This window comes from Marmota flaviventris, chromosome X (assembly GCF_047511675.1).
Source record: "Marmota flaviventris isolate mMarFla1 chromosome X, mMarFla1.hap1, whole genome shotgun sequence".
Classification (NCBI taxonomy): Eukaryota; Metazoa; Chordata; class Mammalia; order Rodentia; family Sciuridae; genus Marmota; species Marmota flaviventris.
The window spans coordinates 128,191,546-128,212,235 of record NC_092518.1 but is presented as its reverse complement, the minus strand read 5'-3'; the positions used below and the strand labels follow the sequence as shown (position 1 = coordinate 128,212,235).

Here is a 20,690-nt window from a genome sequence, read left to right as displayed (position 1 = left end):
ACATGTACAATCATATCCATCATGTAGTCATATATGTACACAGGGCAATAACATCTGATTCATTCTAATATCTTTCCTACCCCAAGCTCTCTCCCCTCCCTTCACTCTTCTCTGTCTAATCCAAAGTATCTCTATTCTTCCCTAGTTCCCGTATTGTGAATTAACATCTGCATATCAGAGAAAACATGTGGCCTTTGGTGTTTTGGGATTGGTTTATTTCACTTAGCATGCTATTTTCCAGCTCCATCCATTTACCGGCAGATGCCATAATTTCATTCTTCTTTAAGGCTTAGTAATATTCCATTGTGTTTATATGCCACATTTTCTTTATCCATTTATCTGTTGAAGGGCATATGGGTTGGTTCATAGTTTAGTTATTGTGAGTTGAGCTCCTTTAAACCTTGTGTGGGTGTATCATTGTAGTATTCTTATTTTAAGTCCTTTGGGTATAGACCAATGTGTGGGATAGCTGGGTCAAATGGTGGTTCCATTCCAAGTTTTGTAAGAAATCTCCATACTGCTTTCCAGAGTGGTTGCACCAATTTGCAGTCCCCCAACAAGGTATGAGTATACCTTTTCTCCCACATAATTGCCAACATTTATTGTTGCTTGTATTCCTGATAACTGCCATTCTGACTGGATTGAGATAGTATGTTAGAGTACTTTTGATTTGCATTCCTCTAATTGCTAGAGATGTTGAACATTTTTTCATATATTTGATGATGGATTGTATATCTTCTATGAAGTATCTGTTCAGTTCCATAGCCCATTTATTGATTGGGTTATCTGTGGTTATTTTTTTCTGTTAAGTTTTTTGGGTTCTTTATATGTCCTGGAGATTTATGCTCTATCTGATGTGCATGTTGTAAAGATGTTCTCCTGTATTTAGTTTGAATCCATCGCATTTATTGATTCTTGATTTTGTTTCTTGTGCTTTTGGAGTCTTGTTAAGGAAGTCAGGTCCTAAGCCAACAGGAGGAAGATTTGGGCCTACTTTTTCTTCTAGTAGGTGCAGGGTATCTGATCTAACTCCTAGGTCCTTGATCCACTTTAAGTTGAGTGTTGTGCAGAGTATGAGATAGGGACTTAATTCCATTTTGCTGCATATGGATTTCCAGTTTTCCCAGCACCATTTGTTAAAGAGGCTATCTTCACTGTATGTTTTTGGTGCCTTTGTCTAGTATGAGATGACTGTACTTATGTGGGTTTGTCTCTGTCTTGTATACTACAAAGGTATCATATCAGAAATGGCATGGTATTGGCACCAAAATAGACATGTAGTCCAATGGTTCAGATTTTAACATTTTGAAAAGCAAGATTCCCTTTTTTTGTTTTTGTTTTCTATCAAATATGTAATACTTACTCTTGTTTCAATTTTCTTCCAGATCACATTTAGAATATTGTTGTAAATTTCCAAAGAATCTTGATGGTATTATTATTAGAAATAATTTAAATCTGCATATTATTTGAGTAAGTATTGCCACCTTCCTTATAGTCGCTCATTCCATTCAGAGACATTGTTCATTTCTCCATGTTCAAATTGTTTGTATTTCTCAGAAATATTTTATAGTTTTTTTATGACTAACTTATATTTCCTGTTATACAATTAACAGTTTACTCAGGTCTTCTAATTTGTTATTTCTAATTCATGGGAAAGTATTCATGTGGTATATTTATCTTGTATCTAAACATTATATGAAACTGATACTGTTTTGGGAGATATTTTGTGAAAAATAACTACTATATTTTGGAAAGAAAACCCACTAAGTCAAGGAGAAACTAACCACAATCAATAAAAGATATAAAAAAGTTATGCTATTAGGTTTTAAATCAAAGATAAGTGACTCCTAACTATACATATATGCATTTTCTCATCTCTGAACTCTGAGAAAATGTCCTGACTTATAGTACTTTTCACTTTTAAATCTCTTCTAATGAGAAGCTTTCCAAAATTCCTTTGGCCTGCCCACTCTGCCCCATCCCCTTCCCTGAGCTATTGAGCTGTCTTTCAGGAACCACAGCTATCTTTTCATTTCACTGACTGACTTCTTTTTATTTGAACGCTGATTATTCCTGTTTACAGCAGTCATGAATACTTCCTGTGCCCTCTCTACCTGAATCAGTTTAGACTAAATTTAAGAGGGGAAAAGTGGCAATGGTCCAAATGCCCACCCTGTGTTTCTCTGCATTGGCAAAAGAGCCTGATGGGGAGGTGGAAATGTGTAATTACTGGTCTGCATTCAGCCCACAACGTCCCTCCTGTCTCTGCTCTGCAGCTATTCTGTCAATCCTTACCCCTGTTCTCTGGTCCCCTTCACCGCCTCTGCCTGAGTTCCTGCACGGTTTTCTTATTGCACGTTATGCTTACCAAATTCTTCAGCTTCTGTTAAACAATCAAACAGTCTGCTGCTGATGCTTTAATGCATTTTAAGTACAATATCTTTTTAAACATAAATCATTTTGAAAAGTTAAGCAGCAGTCTTTTTATAGTGACCTTGTTAAATTCTACTTTTCCTCAGCTGTCAGGCCTCAATGTGACAATTGGATCCAATCACTGAGTAACTTATCTCAAAAATATGAATTTGTCATCTTATTACAGGAGGTAGTAATTTGAAAAAAAAGTAGCTATTTTAATTAAAATACTCTAGATGAGTATTACACACAACTTCCACAACTGATTCCTGGTAAGTTTGCATTGACATTTTATGAGAGATTCACTATTAATAAAGAAGCATGGTTTTGTTCCATGTTAATTATAGTTCATTACATGGGTTTAGAATTTTATTAAGCATCCGGGTGATTTCACAATAATCTGTGAGAGGTTTCTTTCCCCAGTTTTGTGTTTCGTTGCACTGTGACATTCTGTCTTGAAGGTGTATTTGAGTAGAGGGTATAGCCACTCCTTCTGCTGATGCTTCTGGGTCCTCAGGTTCTCCTAATGCTTGGTGAGACAGCAGAACATGGCTCATGTCTTATTGGGCCACAGGTTCAGGGACTCCTACTTCTTGCCCTTGTAGAATTTCCTGAGGTTTTCTTTCTGAGTCTGGTTAATGACAGTAAGAACACAGACAATGGATTTGTGACAAATGAGATCTTGGAGAGCTTGAACGATTCTTTGCCTGGAACTACCTCACTTTCAAGTGGTCCAGCTGTTTGAGCAGCTCCTCCTTCTCTTTGCCATGAAGGTCCCAAGCTTTAATTTGGGTATAGCTCCACACTTGGCCACTGCCAGGGATGAGATAAATAACTCTGCTAAGAGTTCTGATGAGTACTGGGGAAATACATTTTTTTTTTCTGAAACAATATATAATCCCAGAGATTTCTTCAATATCATCCCAAAGTATTAATATTGTCTTTACTTGTATAAGTGAATGCACATGTATACATGACCATAGGTAATTCAAATCTAAAACTAAGTGGTAAAGTAATATTTTAACACATTTATAAAAAACACATCTTTCAGCTTTTTTACTGCATTTTCGATTAATTGGCTAAATACCAAAATTGGTGTAGCATTGTACATATTAGATTTAAACTGCTAGTCTTGATTTTCCTCACTTAAGGGTAACTAACTCTTCAAAAATTAAACTACCGATTTGGTGAAAAAGGTTGGTAGCTCCTTGCTTTTTTGTTGGGTTCCTAACATGAGATTCCATTAGGTCTTCACTAGAACTGGATGTTAAATACAGCATCCTTTACAGAGAAATCAGTATTCTTTGTCCACTGAAAAATTAAGTTTAATAATTTATATAAGGAAATAGTCACTCAACATCAATCATAGGATGTTTTTCCAAGGTGAACAAATCTCATAATATGATTTCCATTACAATGTCCTTACTTTCAAATTTTCAACACAACTATCTCAAACCAGTAGTTTGGTTTTTAACCCATACAATTAAAAAGTGACTAGACACTCATATACTGTTGGTGGGACTGCAAATTCGTGCAGCTAATATGGAAAGCAGTATGGATATTCCTTGGAAATCTGGAAGTGGAACCATCATTTGACTCAGCTATCCCACTCCTTGGTCTATACCCAAAGGACTTAAAACCAGCATACTACAGGGACACAGCCACATCAATGTTTATAGCAGCACAATTCACAATAACTAAACTGTGGAACCAACCTAGATGCCTTTCAGTGGATGAATGGATAAAAAAATGTGGCATATATACACAATGGAATATTACTCAGCATTAAAAGAGAATAAAATCATGGCATTTGCAAGTAAATGGAGGGAGTTGGAGAATATAATGCTAAGTGAAGTTAGCCAATCCCAAAAAACCAAATGCCGAATGTTTTCTCTGATATATAACAAGGCTGACTCATAGTGGGGTAGGGAGAGGGAGCATGGGAGGAATAGATGAACTCTAGATAGGGCAGAGGGGTTAGAGGGGAAGGGAGGAGGCATGGGGTTAGAACTGATGGTAGAATGTGATGATCATTATTATCCAAAGTACAAGTATGAAGACACGAATTGGTGTGAACATACTTTATATACAACCAGAGATATGAAAGGTTGTGCTCTGTATATGTAATAAGAATTGTAATGCATTCCACTGTCATATATAAATAAAAAAAAAGATGGCTTTACTGAAGGAACTGAATGTATACCTTACATGTAGATAAGTTTCATCTTATATGAGAGAGAATTCAGGACATTCATTTAAACTGTATTAGTAGAAGTTTGGTTGACTATTTAAGTTGATGCATTTCAAAGTATTTAGTCTGATTAACCCTCAAAATGTAAGTACATATATCAGCAATTTTACCCAGATCCAGAATTTCATATTATAAATTTGTGTTTGAAAATAACTAGTATTGCTGAAGATATTTTGGTAAAATTTGAGTCATCATTATATAGTAACTTTAAATTTGGTTATCCAGTGGCACACCAACTTCCACTTACTTCAATAATCTCATTGGTATTCTTCATTGCCTTTTTGTATGCAGCAGGTACACATGAATCTATAAACAGATGTATTTCAATAAATAATATTCTGCTGGGCATGGTAGCAAACAGCTGTAATCCCAGTGGCTAGGGAGGCTGAGACAGGAAGATTGAGAATTCAAAGCTAAAAGTGAAGTGCTAAGCAAGTCAATGAGACCCTGTCTCTAAATAAAATACAAAATAGAGCTGAGGACATGGCTCAGTGGTCGAGTGCCCTGAATTCAATCCCCAGTACCCAAAATTAAAACAAACAAACAAAACAGTATTCTTTGGAGATCAACAATTTTAATGCATATATGTCTGTCTATATGAGTTCTTTGAAGATGCTACTTATTTGTCCACTTTTTGAACCAGTGCCCTGATGGACATTCATGTTATTTCAAGTCATTTTATTACAAACAATGTTTACTGAATAACCTTGTAAAACCTCTTTGTATATGTATGTGACTAAATCTGGAAAATTCTCAACAGTAGAATTTCTGGGTTAAATGGTTGGTGGCAATTTCAATATTGATTAATACTGACAAATTCTTTTCATATAAGTTATACCAATTTGCATTCAGACCAATAATTTGAGACTATTTGTCTATACTCCAGAAAACACAATACATAATGAAGCCTTTGATCTCTTCTAATCTGATAGGAAAAAGTAGTATTGAATAGTTATATCTTGCCTGTCTTTACTATTGAGTTAGGCTTAATATTTATTTTTTATGGTTCAAATCATTTAGTATTTACTTACAGTGAGTTCTTAGGAGAATTTGACTTTTATCCTCTAAAATTAGGAGTCAAGGATAGGTGCCTGACTCTGACCCAGAAGAATATAAGGGCAAGAAGAAGGCTACATTTGTCTCTGATATCAAAGCAAAGAGAGGGACTCAGAGGGGACAAAGTTCTATTCCACAATCACGGCATATTTCATGATTCCCCTGGAGCTAAGCAGATACTATAGTGGGTAGCTTGAATATATTCCACTGGAAATGATCTCTGACTAAGGGGACTGTCTGCTGCAGAGATAGTTCTAGGAGAAGAAGGTTTTATGAAGTATAATGTCAGGAAAGGAGCTGTGAAGCAGCAGAGGGAGTCAGAGAGTACATCAGCAGTAACAAGGAATTGTGCTGACACTTTGGGGAGGGATTTAGAAAGAATCTACTAATAATCTACACAAGAAAGCCAGCATTTGCATATGTCCCTTGATAGAGGATATTTGATAGCCAAGAAGAAATTTCTATCAGTAACAGAGAAGTAAGCAGACAGTTTTGTCTCTTTATTCTCTTTCTTCCTCCTCTTATTAGCTCTGGAGTTACCAAAAAATGTAGATCATGTCTCAAAGGATATTAAAGAAAGTGAACAAATAACTCCCAAGTCCACTGTATGTTATGTAGCCTGGATTCTGTCTGACCTGGGAAAGAAGAGGAGGAATTCGAAATCAGTTATGAGATGAAAGTTTTGATTTAGATTGGATTGGATTTGTAAATACAGGTAAATTAGAGTACTTCGCTAATACCTGCAAATGGCTGAAAACCTGTGAGGTGTGTCCAAGATGTTGTTCTACAAGTGAGGAAGGTAGATATTCCAGGGTGAGTTTCAGGAAAGTTATAGGGGAAAAATATTTCCTCATTTTATTCAACCAAATTCCAGCCCATGCAATATACTTGTTTATACCTGGCATAAGGGAATTCTTCCAATTTCACAATTTAACAAGAGAAAAAAAAATACCTTTAGATTTTAGTTTGTGTCTGAATTGAGCCCAAATGCCATATTTAGATTTATAAAGGCCTAGTGTGTTTTAAGAAGAGATATTGCCTTCAACTCACTATACCCTGTTTCTGGCTAAATTGTCCAGATCTTTGCTCCTCCAGGTGTGGACCATAGACCAGCAACATCAGTATCACCTGGGATCTTGTTAGAAATACAGAATGTCAGTCTTAATCCCACACCTACTGAATCTACATTTTTACAAGATCCCTGGGTAATTCTTGGCACATTAAAGTCTGGAAGCATGAAGCTAGAGATGAAGAAAACCTCTTTTGTCTTTCAGCCCACTCCATAAATTTAAAGTAGAAAATAGTGGATGGAAGTAAAAGATGAGAATGTCTCATTATTGTATTGGAAAAAATTTTCAAGGTCAATGATCTGTTGTTTTCGTCATATTCAGTGTATGACTGTAACCAAAGTCAGTTTGAAATCACACTGAACTATTACTATAAGTTAAAAAATATTTTTAGACATTTGCCATATGAATTCTAAGTCTCACAACTCTTCTTTTTTATTTAAATTTGTTATATATGACAGCAGAATGCATTTTAATTCATATTACACATATACAGCATAATTTTTCATATCTTTGGTTGTACACATATTCACACCATTTGTGTCTTTATACATGTACTTAGGGTAATGATGTCCGTCTCATTCCATCATCTTTCCTACCCCCCATGCCCCCTCCCTTCCCCACCCTCCCCTTTGCCCTATCTAAAGTTCATCTAGTCTTCCCGTGTCCCCTCCAACCCCATTATGAATCAGCATCCTTAAGTCAGAGAAAATGTTCAGCATTTGTTTTTTTGGGATTGGCTATCTTCACTTAGCACTATGTTCTCCAACTCCATCCATTTACCTGCAAATGCCATAATTTCATTCCCTTTTAATGCTGAGTAATATTCCATTGCGTATATATGCCACATTTTTTTATCCATTCATTTACTGAAGGGCATCTAGGTTGGTTCCACAATTTAGCTATTGTGAATTGTGCTGCTATAAACATTGATGTGGCTGTGTCCCTGTAGTATGCTGTTTTTAAGTCCTTTGGGTATAGACCAAGGAGTTATAGCTGGGTCAAATGATAGTTCCATTCCCAGTTTTCCAAGGAATCTCCATGCTGCTTTCCATATTGGCTGCACCAATTTGCAGTCCCACCAGCAATGTATGAGTGTGCCTTTTTTCCCACATCCTCACCAACACTTATTGTTGTCTTCATAATAGCTGCCATTCTGACTGGAGTGAGATGAAATCTTAGAGTAGTTTTGATTTGCATTCCTCTAATTTGTAGAGATGTTGAACACTTTTTTCATATATTTGTTGATTTACAACTGTTCTTTGAGGTGAATGGCATAGAAAGGTAACTATAGTCTACAATTATTTATGTATAAAATTTTATTTATAAAACATAAAATTTAATATATATAATTTTATATATGCATATAAATACATATGATTTGTATACCTATGCACATAACATATATATGCATACTATATATTTATATATTATATATACACACACACACACACACACACACATACATATACATATATAGTGAGAGATATGGGAGGGAGATGTCTGAAGGTTCCCAATGAATATAAATGATAAAAATCTTAAGAAGATAGAAATGTTAGTTACCTTAATTTGGTTACTATACATTGTATATATAGACTGAATTATCATCTAGTATCCCATAAATGTATACCAACATTATATGTCAATTAAATATAAAACATTTGATAATAGCTATTTCCACTTTATGAAAGAGGAAAACAAATTAAGAGAGTTTAGGAAACTTTCCTATGGTGACACAAATAAGTGGTGGAATCAGGTTTTCTACCTAGTTATTTTTGAGTCCATTATTCAACTGGAAGCATCATGAAAAGATATCAGTGAGTAAAGCTAGCTTAGACTTGGCTATTTTAACCCTTCAATTAACTAATGAGGACCTGAGGCTCAGATGTGGTGAGGGTCAACTCTTTGTGATCCTACTGTCTCAACCTCCCAAGCCGCTGGGATTACACTTGTGTACCACCCTGCCTGGCAGACTTGTAGCAATTTGACAATAGAGACTACAATTTATTTATTTTTTCAATCCTTATCACCACTTATGTGTGGCCTGGCATGCAGATTCCAATATCCATTGAATGCATATAATTAAAATAAACCTAGTAGAGATGAATTTTATACTCAGATACTGAACAATATAATGATTCTTGCATAGTTCAATTTATTCTCTCCTAAGTAATGTCCTCTGAAGTCCAAAGAGATAACTTAATCTTTCCCATTCCAGGACAATTTTGTAAACTTGGACTTGCTTCTGATTGGGAATGAATCCACAGAAAGTTGGGTTCTCTGTCCTGCTTTCTCTTCAGAATGGCCCCTAAGTCTAATGTGCTCACTTAAGTGTATCTAACATCTTTTATGAATCTCTTTATATCCTTTTGCTATTTTAGTCACCACTAAAGAGATCAGTTCTATACTAGCTTTTTATGTGAAACTCAATAACGTCTCTCATCTTATTTATGCCAAAGTATGGACATGTCAGAAATCACTCAATCTGTGCTTGTACAGCATTGAAATGGGGAGAAACACTGCCCATGGGGCAAACTTTTGACCCATGGGGCATGGAGGTTAGTTGATAATTACTTCCTCCTTTCTTCTATGGAAAATAACATTTCATATGGTTTCTTGGGCACTTGATGAGGCTGAGCAGCCACTTGTCTTCTGTAGTGGTTTAGTCAATAATATATTTTTATTTTAGTTCTTTTCCCTTCCCTGCTTCATTCCCCTGTATCCTTGATCCCTGGGATCGTGCAAGTCTTTGTGTTATACTATCCTTCCTGGGTGTTTGGGCAAAAACACTTGGTAGGGTGGATTATCAGGTTTTAGGAAGGTGTCTGCCCTTGCTGTTCTGTCTTGAAATGTTCTTGTCCTGTTTTTAGTCACCTTCACTCCTCTGTGTTGTTCCTGCTGATGTATTTTACTCCCAACTAATTCTAGACTTAAAGTTCCATCATGTCTGCAGGGCTTGACCTTTTATTTAATTTGAGTTCTTTCCAGATCCATGACACTGTGGGCTACAGAGGAGATACCGAATTGCTTCCCAAACCTCATAGGAATCTCTGAAGATTCTGTGAGGTCCATCTGCCTGGGTGACCTATGAATCCATCATTCCTTTTACAAGTCTTCCTTGTCTTGATTCCAAAATTTATTTGGGAGCTAATGACCCTGTGCTCCTGAACTGGCCTATGAGACTTCTCCAGTGCCTATCTTGTGTTTGTCTTGTACTATCCCCTACTTTATGCACATATCATCACTCATACGTTAAATCTGGATGAGAGAATTGAAATTGAAGTTTTATGATTGTTCTGAGAGATGAATATCATTATTTTTTCATTGTTTACCCAATGCCTTACCTTCTAAGGTTCAAATGACTTAGAATTTTGCAATTTATATGAAGTATTTCACTAAAGATAATTATCTTTGTCTTGAAATCAGAAATTCTACCAGGAATTTCAGAAGCTCAGTATGAGGACAGTTTTTTGTTTTGTATTTCTGTTCTAACAACCTGCCTTGGGGCCAAAAGTATGTGATGCTCTAGCTGCCTGGACTGGGAAAAGACCTTAGGGGAACCACCACTACTGAAACACTGAGCAAGGCTGAACTTAAGCCTAGTGTTAGGCAAAAAATGTTTTTTGCATAACTATCATTCCCTGATATAGTACCATTCTTTGTCTTTCTGCAACTCTCTTCCTCATACCATCTCTATGTCCTTTCTCATAAATTGCTCTAATTGTCACTAAGGTAAATTTTACAGCATATACCTGAAAGGACAGTATGCTTCTTTAAAGAAGCATTGAAATTTCAGTTCTGCTGAAGTGGCCTGAAATCTGAACTAAAGGTTAATTTTTTTATTAGGAATTGTCCCACAAATAAAATAGGGGCAGAGGATTGATTAACCAGAACTTGCTTTTGCTTGAGTATAGACTTTTTCCTTTGCTGTCTTCAAAAACCTTCTTACCCTTTTCATTTCTATTTATTCTTTTTTAAAACATCAATATATAACACATACCATAAAATTCATACTGTTTTTCTCTCATAATGTGAAAAATATAATCCTTTATATTCTTATTCATTCTCAACATTTCTAAGTAAAATCATATAACATATGGCCTATTGTGCCTAGCTTCTTTAACATAGTATCATGTTTTCAAGTTTTATATGTATTGTAGTATTTAATAGTACTTTATTGGGGCTGGGGTTGTAGCTCAGTTGTATAGCACTTGCCTAGCATGTGCGAGGCCCTGGGTTCAATCCTCAGCACCACATAAAATAAATAAAGTACTTTATTGGTTTAATGGCTAAATAATATTCTATTGTATGACTATACCACATTTTTTCCCATTTACCTGTGGATAGATATTTGGATTGTTTCTACATTTTGACTATTGTAAATTTTGTCACTTTGAATATTTGCCCCCCCCAAAATTTAAGTACCTATTTTAAATTCTTTTGGATATATACCTGGGAGTAGAATGGCTGGGTCACATGGTAACTCTATAGTTAACTTGTGCAAAATCATCAAACTGTTTTCCAAAGAAGCTTCAGAAGTTTCATTCTTACTAGTAATCTGTGAAGATGCCAATTTCTGCATATTTTTAGTAACACTTGTTACTTCTTATCTTTTGATTATAAGCATGCTACTAGGTACAAAGTAATATCTCAAGATTATTTTTATTAGCATTTTCTTTTTCAAAATTTTAAATTGATTTTTTTTAAATAAATGACAACAGAATGCATTACAATTCTTATTACATGTATACAGCACAATATTTCATTTCTCTGGTTGTATATAAAGTATGTTCACACCAATTCATGTCTTCATACATGTACTTTGGATAATGATGTCCATCACATTCCACCATCCTTGCTAATCCCCTGCCCCCTCCCTTTCTCTCCCACCCCTCTGCCCTATCTAGAATTCATCTATTCCTCCCATGCTCCCCGTCCCTACCCCACTATGAGTCAGCCTCCTTATATCAGAGACATCATTTGACCCAGCTATCCCTCTCCTCAGTCTATACCCAAAGGACTTAAAAACAGCATACTACAGGGACACAGCCACATCAATGTTTATAGCAGAAAAATTCACAACAACTAAATTGTGGAATCAACCTAGATGCCCTTCAGCAGATGAATGGATAAAGAAAGTGGCATATATAAACAATGGAATATTACTCAGCAATAAAATAGAATAAAATCATGGCATTTGCAGGTAAATGTATGGCGTTGAAGAAGATAATGCTAAGTGAAGTTAGCCAATCCCCACCCCCCAAAAAAGTGCCAAATGGATTTTCTTCATGTCTAATAATTATCAACATCTTTTTATAGGCTTAATGGTCATTTGGTCATATCTTTGCAGAAATATCTATTTAAATGATTTGCCTAATTTTAACTGGATTTTCCTGTATTTTATTGTTAAGTTGTAAATATATATATATCTATTTCCTGGATACTAGATCATCATAGGTATATGATTTGAAATTATTCTCTCTCATTTTCATTTTTTTGATCATGTTCTTTGAAGAACAAACTATTTTGATTTTAATGAAGTCTAATACATTAATTTTTATTTGGTTTATTATTTTAATGTCATATCCAAGGTTTTCATAATTTTATAACCTAGATGTTTTATTATTTTAGTTCTTAGATTTAGATCACAGATCCACATTGAATTAATTTTTGTGTATGATGTGAGGCATTCCTTTATTTTAAAATTATGCTCTATTATTATTTCATTTTGATTTTCTGTTTTGCAGTACTATAGATTGAATCCAGGGCTTCATGCATCCAGAGAACATAATTTACTTCTGAGCTACATCCAAGCCCACCTAAAATTTGTTGTTATAAAACTGTTTGAGATTTATAGAAAACTTGAAAAGATGTCATTGAATTCCCACATTACCTCTTCCCAGTTTACCTTATTATTAACATTTAGAAATAGTATGGTACATTTGTTATAACTGATGAACAATATGGATACATTATTATTAAATCTATACTTTATTCTCATTTCCTAGTGTACTAGTACTTTATTCTGTCTCCAGATCTCCTCCAGGATACCACATAACATCTAGTTGTCATGCTTCCTTAGGCTTCTCTTTGCTGTCACAGTTTCTCAGACTTTCCTTAATTTTGATTACCTTGACAGTTCTGGGGCATACTGCTCAGGTATTTTTTTTCATATATCCCTCAACTGGTGTTTACTGTGTGATGTTTTTTTTATGATTAGACTGGATTGTGGATTTTGGGTAGAAAGGCCACAGAAATTTTCAGTCTCACCATATGTCAAAGGCATATAATATTGATATGATTTATCATTATTGATATTGACTTGATCACTTGGATGAAGTAATATTTGTCAGGTTTATTCACTATAATGTTACTCATTTTTAATTTTTTAAACTTTCTCCATACTGTGCTATTAAAAAGGAAGTCACTATACATGGTTCACAGGGACAGAAAAGGATGTTATATTCCACACCTTGAGGGCCGAGTATCTATCTATATAAATTATTTGGCATTTTTCTATATGGAAAATTTTTCTCTTCTCCACTTATTTACTCATCCAATCTTTTATGTATATCACTATGGATACAAAATTATTTATTTATTCTTCGTGCTATAATACTATTTTATTTATTTTGTTTCTTAAGGTTTTCTAGTTTGGCCACTGGGAACTCTTTCAGTTGATTCTACTGTCCCTTGATACACTTCTATTAATGCAGCTGTTTTTAAAATGAATATTTCTCTACTTTTTGCTATTATAAAATACTTCCAATTCATTCTAGAATGCTCCTCTCCCTTAGTTTTAGAATTCAGTTCCAAGCAGAGTATCTTCAAGAATTCCTGGTACCTTTCATTGGAGACTGTTTTTAGAAACCAAGATCTCTGTGCTAGGTATGCCCATTGCTATTGTGGTTATCTTTGATTTTAGGCCCACTCAGCTGACAGAACATGCATATACATATGTTCATACTAATTCACATATAAACCCATAGCTATAAATGTCCGTATGTGTAACCATCAAGCTATCTACTTAGAGCTAAACATGGATTCATAATGATGTCTTCAACTATAATCCATTACACATGCATCATTTTTTGGCTCTTTTATTATATGAAAACTCTCACTTAGAAATCTGGCTGGGCATGGTGGCACATGCCTGTAATCTCAACAGCTTGGGAGGCTGAGACAGGAGGATCATGAGTTCAAAGCCAGCCTCAGCAAAAGTGACACAGTAAGCAAATCAGTGAGATCCTGTTTCTAAATAAAATACAAAATAAGACTAGAGGTGTGGCTCAGTGGTCAAGTTCCCCTGAGTTCAATCCCTGGTACAAAAAAAAAAAAAAAAAAAAAAAAAAAGAAAAGAAAAAGAAATCTGGCTCCCACTGTCTGCTATCTATTTACTTAATCATTCATTTCCAATATCCATGTGGAGAAGTATCAGAATTGTTAATCCATTGATCTAGGCTATCATGGGAAACATCTTTATCTGAATATATGCATAGCTCCCTTTCCCTTTATTTTTACTGATTGTATTCATTTACAAAGTCACTTTTCTCATATCAGCACTTTTTCTCTCATCTCAATCAATGGACTTGTTTCATACATTTGTAATAAAATTAAATTTTCTTGTCAAAGTCCACATTCTTTCCTGTTATACTCCTATCTCCTAAATCATTTTTAAATTGTATACATTAAGGTGGACCTTTGGTACTGCAAAGGTCTATGGGTTCTGTTAATACATAGTCATATGTCCACAATTACAGTATCATATAGAATAGCTTCATGGCCTTAAAAATTCCGCTGCGCCTCAACTATTAAATTCTCCTTCTTCCCCTCACATACTGGTAATTCATTATCTCTCTTACTGTTTTCATAGTTTTTCTTTTTCTAAAAATGTCATATATTTCAACCCCATAGTATGAATTCTTTTCAGATTGACTTCTTTCCACCTAACTATATGCATTTAAAGTCTACCCATGCATCTATATAATTCGATAGTTCATTTTTATTGCTAAATAATATTTCATTGAATGAATGTACCACTGTTTATCCAATCACTTATTCTTATTTTCAGTTTCATTGACTTATACTCTGATTTTTATTATTTGTGCTTTTATAGGCTAAGTTTTTCCTAATTTTTACCATTCCTGTTGATTCTTTATTTATTCTCTTCCTTGCTATATATCCTTTATTCTAAGCACCTTAACCATTTTTAGGATATAGTAAAATCCTAAATAATAAATGTGTGCAACTGGTACCAAAACGGATCTGTACAAGTTTTTCTTCTTGCAAAACTAACACACTATATCCACTGAACAATAACTGTTCATTTCCCATTTTTCCCAGTATTGGAAATGGGAAATCACTATTATCTATTCTAAGTGTTTGATTAATTTAGATGCCTCATAAATGGAATCATGTAGTATTTATGCCTAGCTTACTTCATTTGGCATAATGTCTTCCAGTTTCATTATATTGTAAATTACAAGATATCCTTCTTTAATCTGAATAATAGTCCATTAAATCTATACCACGTTTTCTTTATCTATTCATATACATTTAAGTCTTTAATACATTTTGAGTAAATATTTTATGTAGTATAAGATAAAGATGCAAATTCATTATTTTGAAAATTTATAACCAATTTACTAGCACTATTTCCTGCCTTTCCATTTGTGTAAATTAGTAATGTTCTGTCAAAGATGATTTATTCATTGACCATATTACCAAAAGCACTATACAGGTTCAATGCAATTCCAATCAAAATCCAAATGGCATTCTTCATAGAAATAGAAAAAGCAATCATGAAATTCATCTGGAAAAATAAGAGACCCAGAATAGCTAAAGCAAATCTAAGCAGGAAGAGTGAAACTATACTACAGAGCAATAGTAACAAAAACAGCATGGTACTGGCACCAAAACAGGCTGGTAGACCAATGGTACAGAATAGAGGACACAGAGACTAACCCACAAAATTAAAATTATCTTATATTAAACAAAGATGCTAGAAATATTCACTGCAGAAAGGATAGCATCTTCAACAAATGGTGCTGGGAAAACTGGAAATCCACAATTCACAATAGCTAAACTGAAAATTGAATCCCTATCTCTAATCATGCACAAAAGTCAACTCAAAATGGATCAAGGATCTAGGGATTAAACCAGAGACTCTGCATCTCATAGAAGAAAAAGTAGGCCCTAATCTCCGTCATGTGGGATTAGGCCCCAACTTCCCTAATAAGACTCCTATAGCACAAGAATTAAAACCAAGAATCAACAAATGGGATGGTTTCAAGCTAAAAAGTTTTTTCTCAGCAAGAGAAATAATAAGTGAGGTAAATAGGGAGCCTACATCCTGGGAACAAATGTTTACCCCTCACACATCAGATAGAGCTCTACTCTCTAGGGTATACAAAGATCTCAACAAGATAAGCACCCAAAAAACAAGGAATCCAATCAATAAATGGTCCAAGAACCTGAATAGACACTTCTCAGAAGAGGATATACAGTCAATCAACTAATATATGAAAAAAATGTTCATCATCTCTAGCAATCAGAGAAATGCAAATCAAAACTACTCTGATATCATCTCACTCCAGTCAGAATGTCAGCTATTATGAAGACAAACAACAAATGTTGGTGAGGATGTGGGGAAAAAGGTACACTCATACACTGCTGGGACTGCAAATTGGTGCAGCCAATTTGGAAAGCAGTATGGAGATTCCTTGGAAAGGTGGGAATGGAACCACCATTTGACCCAGCTATTCCTCTTCTCGGACTATACTCAAAAGACCTAAAAACAGCATACTACAGGGACACAGCCACATCAATGTTTATAGCAGCACAACTCACAATAGCTAAACTGTGGAGCCAATCTAGATGTCCTTCAGTGGATGAATGGATAAAAATGTGGCATTTATACACAATGGAATATTACTCAGCAATAAAAAGAATAAGATCATGGCATTTGCAGGGAAATGGATAGTATTAGAGCAGATTATGGTAAGTGAAGTTAGCCAATCCCAAAAAACAAATGCCAAATGTCTTCGCTGATATAAGGGGGTGACTCAAAATGGGGTTGGGAGGGAGAGCAAGGGAGGAAGATTACCTCTAGATAGGGAATAGGGGTGGGAGGGAAACGGAGGGAGAAGGTAAATAGCATGGATGGTGGAAGGAGACGGTCATCATTATACAAAATACATGTATGAAGATGTGAATTTGGTGTCAACATACCTTATATACAATCAGAGATATGATAAATTGTGTTATAAAGGTGTATTAAGAATTGTAATGCAAAATAATAATAATAATAATAATAATAAGCTCATGTATAATGGCATAATTTGGAGTGAACATACTTTATATACAGATTTACGAAAAATGATGTTGTAAATGGGTAATTATGACCGTAATGCATTCCACTACTGTCATGTATGTAAGAAATTAAAAAATATTTTAAAAAGATGATTTATTTATATATGTTTGAATTTATTTTCAGTAATAAAAATAAATTCTCCTTGATTCATCAGTGTATATGTATATTTTATGCCGTAATCCGGCTGGGCTGCCTAAGTCCGGCTGGGCAAAATAACCCAGAGGTGACAAGCAACTTGAAGGTTGAAGCAGGAACTACTTTATTGCGAGTGAACTCAGCAGGAACTGAGAACTCAAAGTAGTGGGCACCAAAGGTAGCAGGGGCCGCTTCTCTGCTGGACCGCAGAGGTACATATACCCAACTAATTACACACAGCTTAACTTAATTGACATCATCTAGACACAGCAGTCAGTCATTAAGGAATCCTCATCATCTTAATGGCTCGCTGGCGTTGGCTCACAAACCACTCCTCCTGGCATACTGCCAGGTGCCATCTTAACTTGGTTGTGGCCCTCAACAATTTTATATTTTATACCATATTGCTTTTATTATTAAAGCTTTGTAATAAGTTTTGAAATCATCTGCCCTTCTCTTTATTCTTAATAATTGAATTTTTACAACTAATATTTACAATTAGAATTGTGGTATTAGTTTTGTTATCTTAAATTTCATTGTTGCTTGGAGTCAGTTGAATGGCATGACATAAGTAGTGAATCTAGTTTTTGAGAAGCATTATTTTGAAAAATTGTTGGATGAGGTTGATAGTATTAGTCAAAAGATTTTTTAGAAAAAGCTTAATTTTAGTTGACATACAATGTGTGTATGTATATATGTGTATAGGTATATACACATGTATGTAGTACAGTGTGATAATTCAATACATGTAGATAGAATCTACTGATCAAATCAGGGAAATCAGCATTTTCATCACCTAAAACATTCATTTTTTCTTTCTGTTGGGACCATCCAATATCTCTCTTATTTTGAAATATATGGTAAATTGTAAACTATATTCACCCTACTGTGCTGTAGTATAGTAGAACTTATTCCTCCTAACTGCATTTTGGTTCCTGTAATCCATCCTCTATGTATCCAATATGCTCTACTTTCTCAATTTTTAATGTACTACTTCTGCTCTATGTGAGATCAACTTTTTAACTTGTGTGTATGAATGAGAACATGTAATATTAATCTTTCTGTTTTGGGCTTATTTCACTTAACATAATGTCCTTCAGGCTAACTCATGTATTGTTTGACAACTCATGCTTGGATATGGATTAAAAAATATTCACACATGCTCATAAATTTTTCATAATGCACTCCTGGTTCTTTGGATCCATAAGGATACTCTGTGCTTTAAATTAAAATTAAATTTAAATTAAATCTTGTAATTTATTACATATATCAATGTTCTCCTGAGGTTCAGGAGCATATCTATCTTCTTTATGGATGACACTTTATAAGAATTCCTGTTTTCTAATGAGAGTTTCCTACTGTTCTCATGCAAAAAGAAGATTGACCAAAGAGTTGATTTGCGTAGGGAAATTACCTGTGTCTTGATTTTCCCCCAAATGCATTCTGCAGAGGCGTCATCTGTGCTCTCACATTTATTCATTTGAATTAATGCTAGTGAAATCTTGCATAAATATAGAAAATTTTAATGCTCTTAATAATTACATACAAGTTTTTTATTGGGATTTAAATAAAGATGAATTATCATGTGCAAAAAAACCCCACAAAATATAGTCAGGCATTGCTGTTTCTAAAGATGGAATCCAACCCCTAAAACTAGAAATGCTTATCTATTTTATTAACCTATTGGAAGCATCATTGCTAATTTTAAAGAATTTAAGTCTGCATTGTTGTGTAGTATATTTTTTTATATTAAGCACTTGAATTAGGATTTCTGAAACTCAGAATAGTTTATTATGTATAATATGCTGCACTCAGGATATTAAATGGTTGACATTAAATCTTTATGTAACAGTGATTTTAATTTCCTAATTTTGCAGTTTATTTATATTTTGAAACTATAAACATAAATCTGTCATGTCTTCCTCTATTTCTAAGTAGTCATTATACCATTATAATACCCAGGGAAAGTCTTTCCCCCACTACACCACCTAGCTATAATACCACATGGGAAAGAAAATGGTTATTATAATAAATGAAGTAGAAAGCACACACTGTACTGGATAGTTGTCTTGTTTTCTGCTACTTAGCATCTGAATACTTCTCCTATATTTGGGGCAATGCCTACTATATGAGATTTATTCCCATTAGAAAATATGAAAATGCTTGATACTTGCCTCTGCAGTCCCATTTGAAAATAGGGATGTTCAGTCAGATAGCCCTGTGCCAAGCCCTAAATGGCAAATTAATTACATAAAGAAGTGTGAATAATACATTCTTCCAGGTTTAGTATTGGTTTGGTGGCAGCTAAATGTCTTGTCCAGCACCAGTTATATCTGGATCGAGCAGCAGTGGTAGTGGTATCTTCCAACATTTTTGTGGTGATGCTATTAACCATGCAGCCTCTCTGCTTGATTCTAGAGCCCTTCTAGAATTTATGTGCCAACCAGAATCTATAAATAAATAGATTTTCTGTTTAAATTTTGCAAAAATGTTTCCTATTGCTCATGGTTAAGACCCTTAACACATACACTCACTCTTAGGCTCTTATAAATTGAGAGGGAAAAAAGGGGACTAAAGGTATTAGAATCAGCTGGTGAGACACCTGTTTCAGATTCATGTCATTAGGTTGGATTTGAAAAGAAAGTCTAAATAAAAAAATTAATTTGCTCTGCTTTTCAAATCTGGGAGATGTTACAAGGTAACCCCATGGCTATGTGGAGCCAACATCAGAGTAAAATGAATATTATAGTATGGTTAACGCCTCAGAATTTTATAGTCTTGTATGTGGCAGAGAAATCTTTCAGTGTTTCCCACATGTCCTGAGGAAGAATGTGGAATATAACGGATAGTGCTTGATGGTGAACCTGTGAGGGACATCACAAGAATGACAGAATGTGATCTTGTACTTGAAGACTAAGGGTAGACTGACTGAGCCTGAAATACAATGAGACATGTAACTCCCCATGTCAATGAGAACTGAAATGAGGATTAGTGAATAGAAAGGACCATTGAGCCCTATCTAAGGTGAGCAATAATAATCTATTAGTTCTAAGACCTAGACTAGACGGATGAGAAATGATAAGACAAAGACAAGAGATGTCTAGCACTCCCAATAGAGAAGCCAGTGGAGATTTGGATATATATTCATCATCGGATGAAAAATAATATAAACAATATTGTCTCATTTTATTATTAGGAAATAAGTATTTCTTCTGTAACTGTGGTCATTTTTTTTCAAATTCATTTCATATCAAATAAAATAGGTACATTGGTTGCTTTTTTGCCCCTTTAGGGAATTCACTTCATCAAAATTAAATTCCTGAAATGTGGTTTATAGATGCTGAGATACTTGCTCCCCATTTAAAAAATTCTGCTCTCTATTAGACCAGAATTTTTA

The 20,690-nt window shown here is 34.5% G+C and overlaps 1 pseudogene; it reads right to left on the bottom strand.

The window, feature by feature from the left end:
- Window positions 1-2,773: 2,773 nt before the first annotated feature.
- Window positions 2,774-20,690, bottom strand: part of LOC114082989 (large ribosomal subunit protein uL29 pseudogene) — a 48,868-nt pseudogene continuing 30,951 nt past the window's right edge.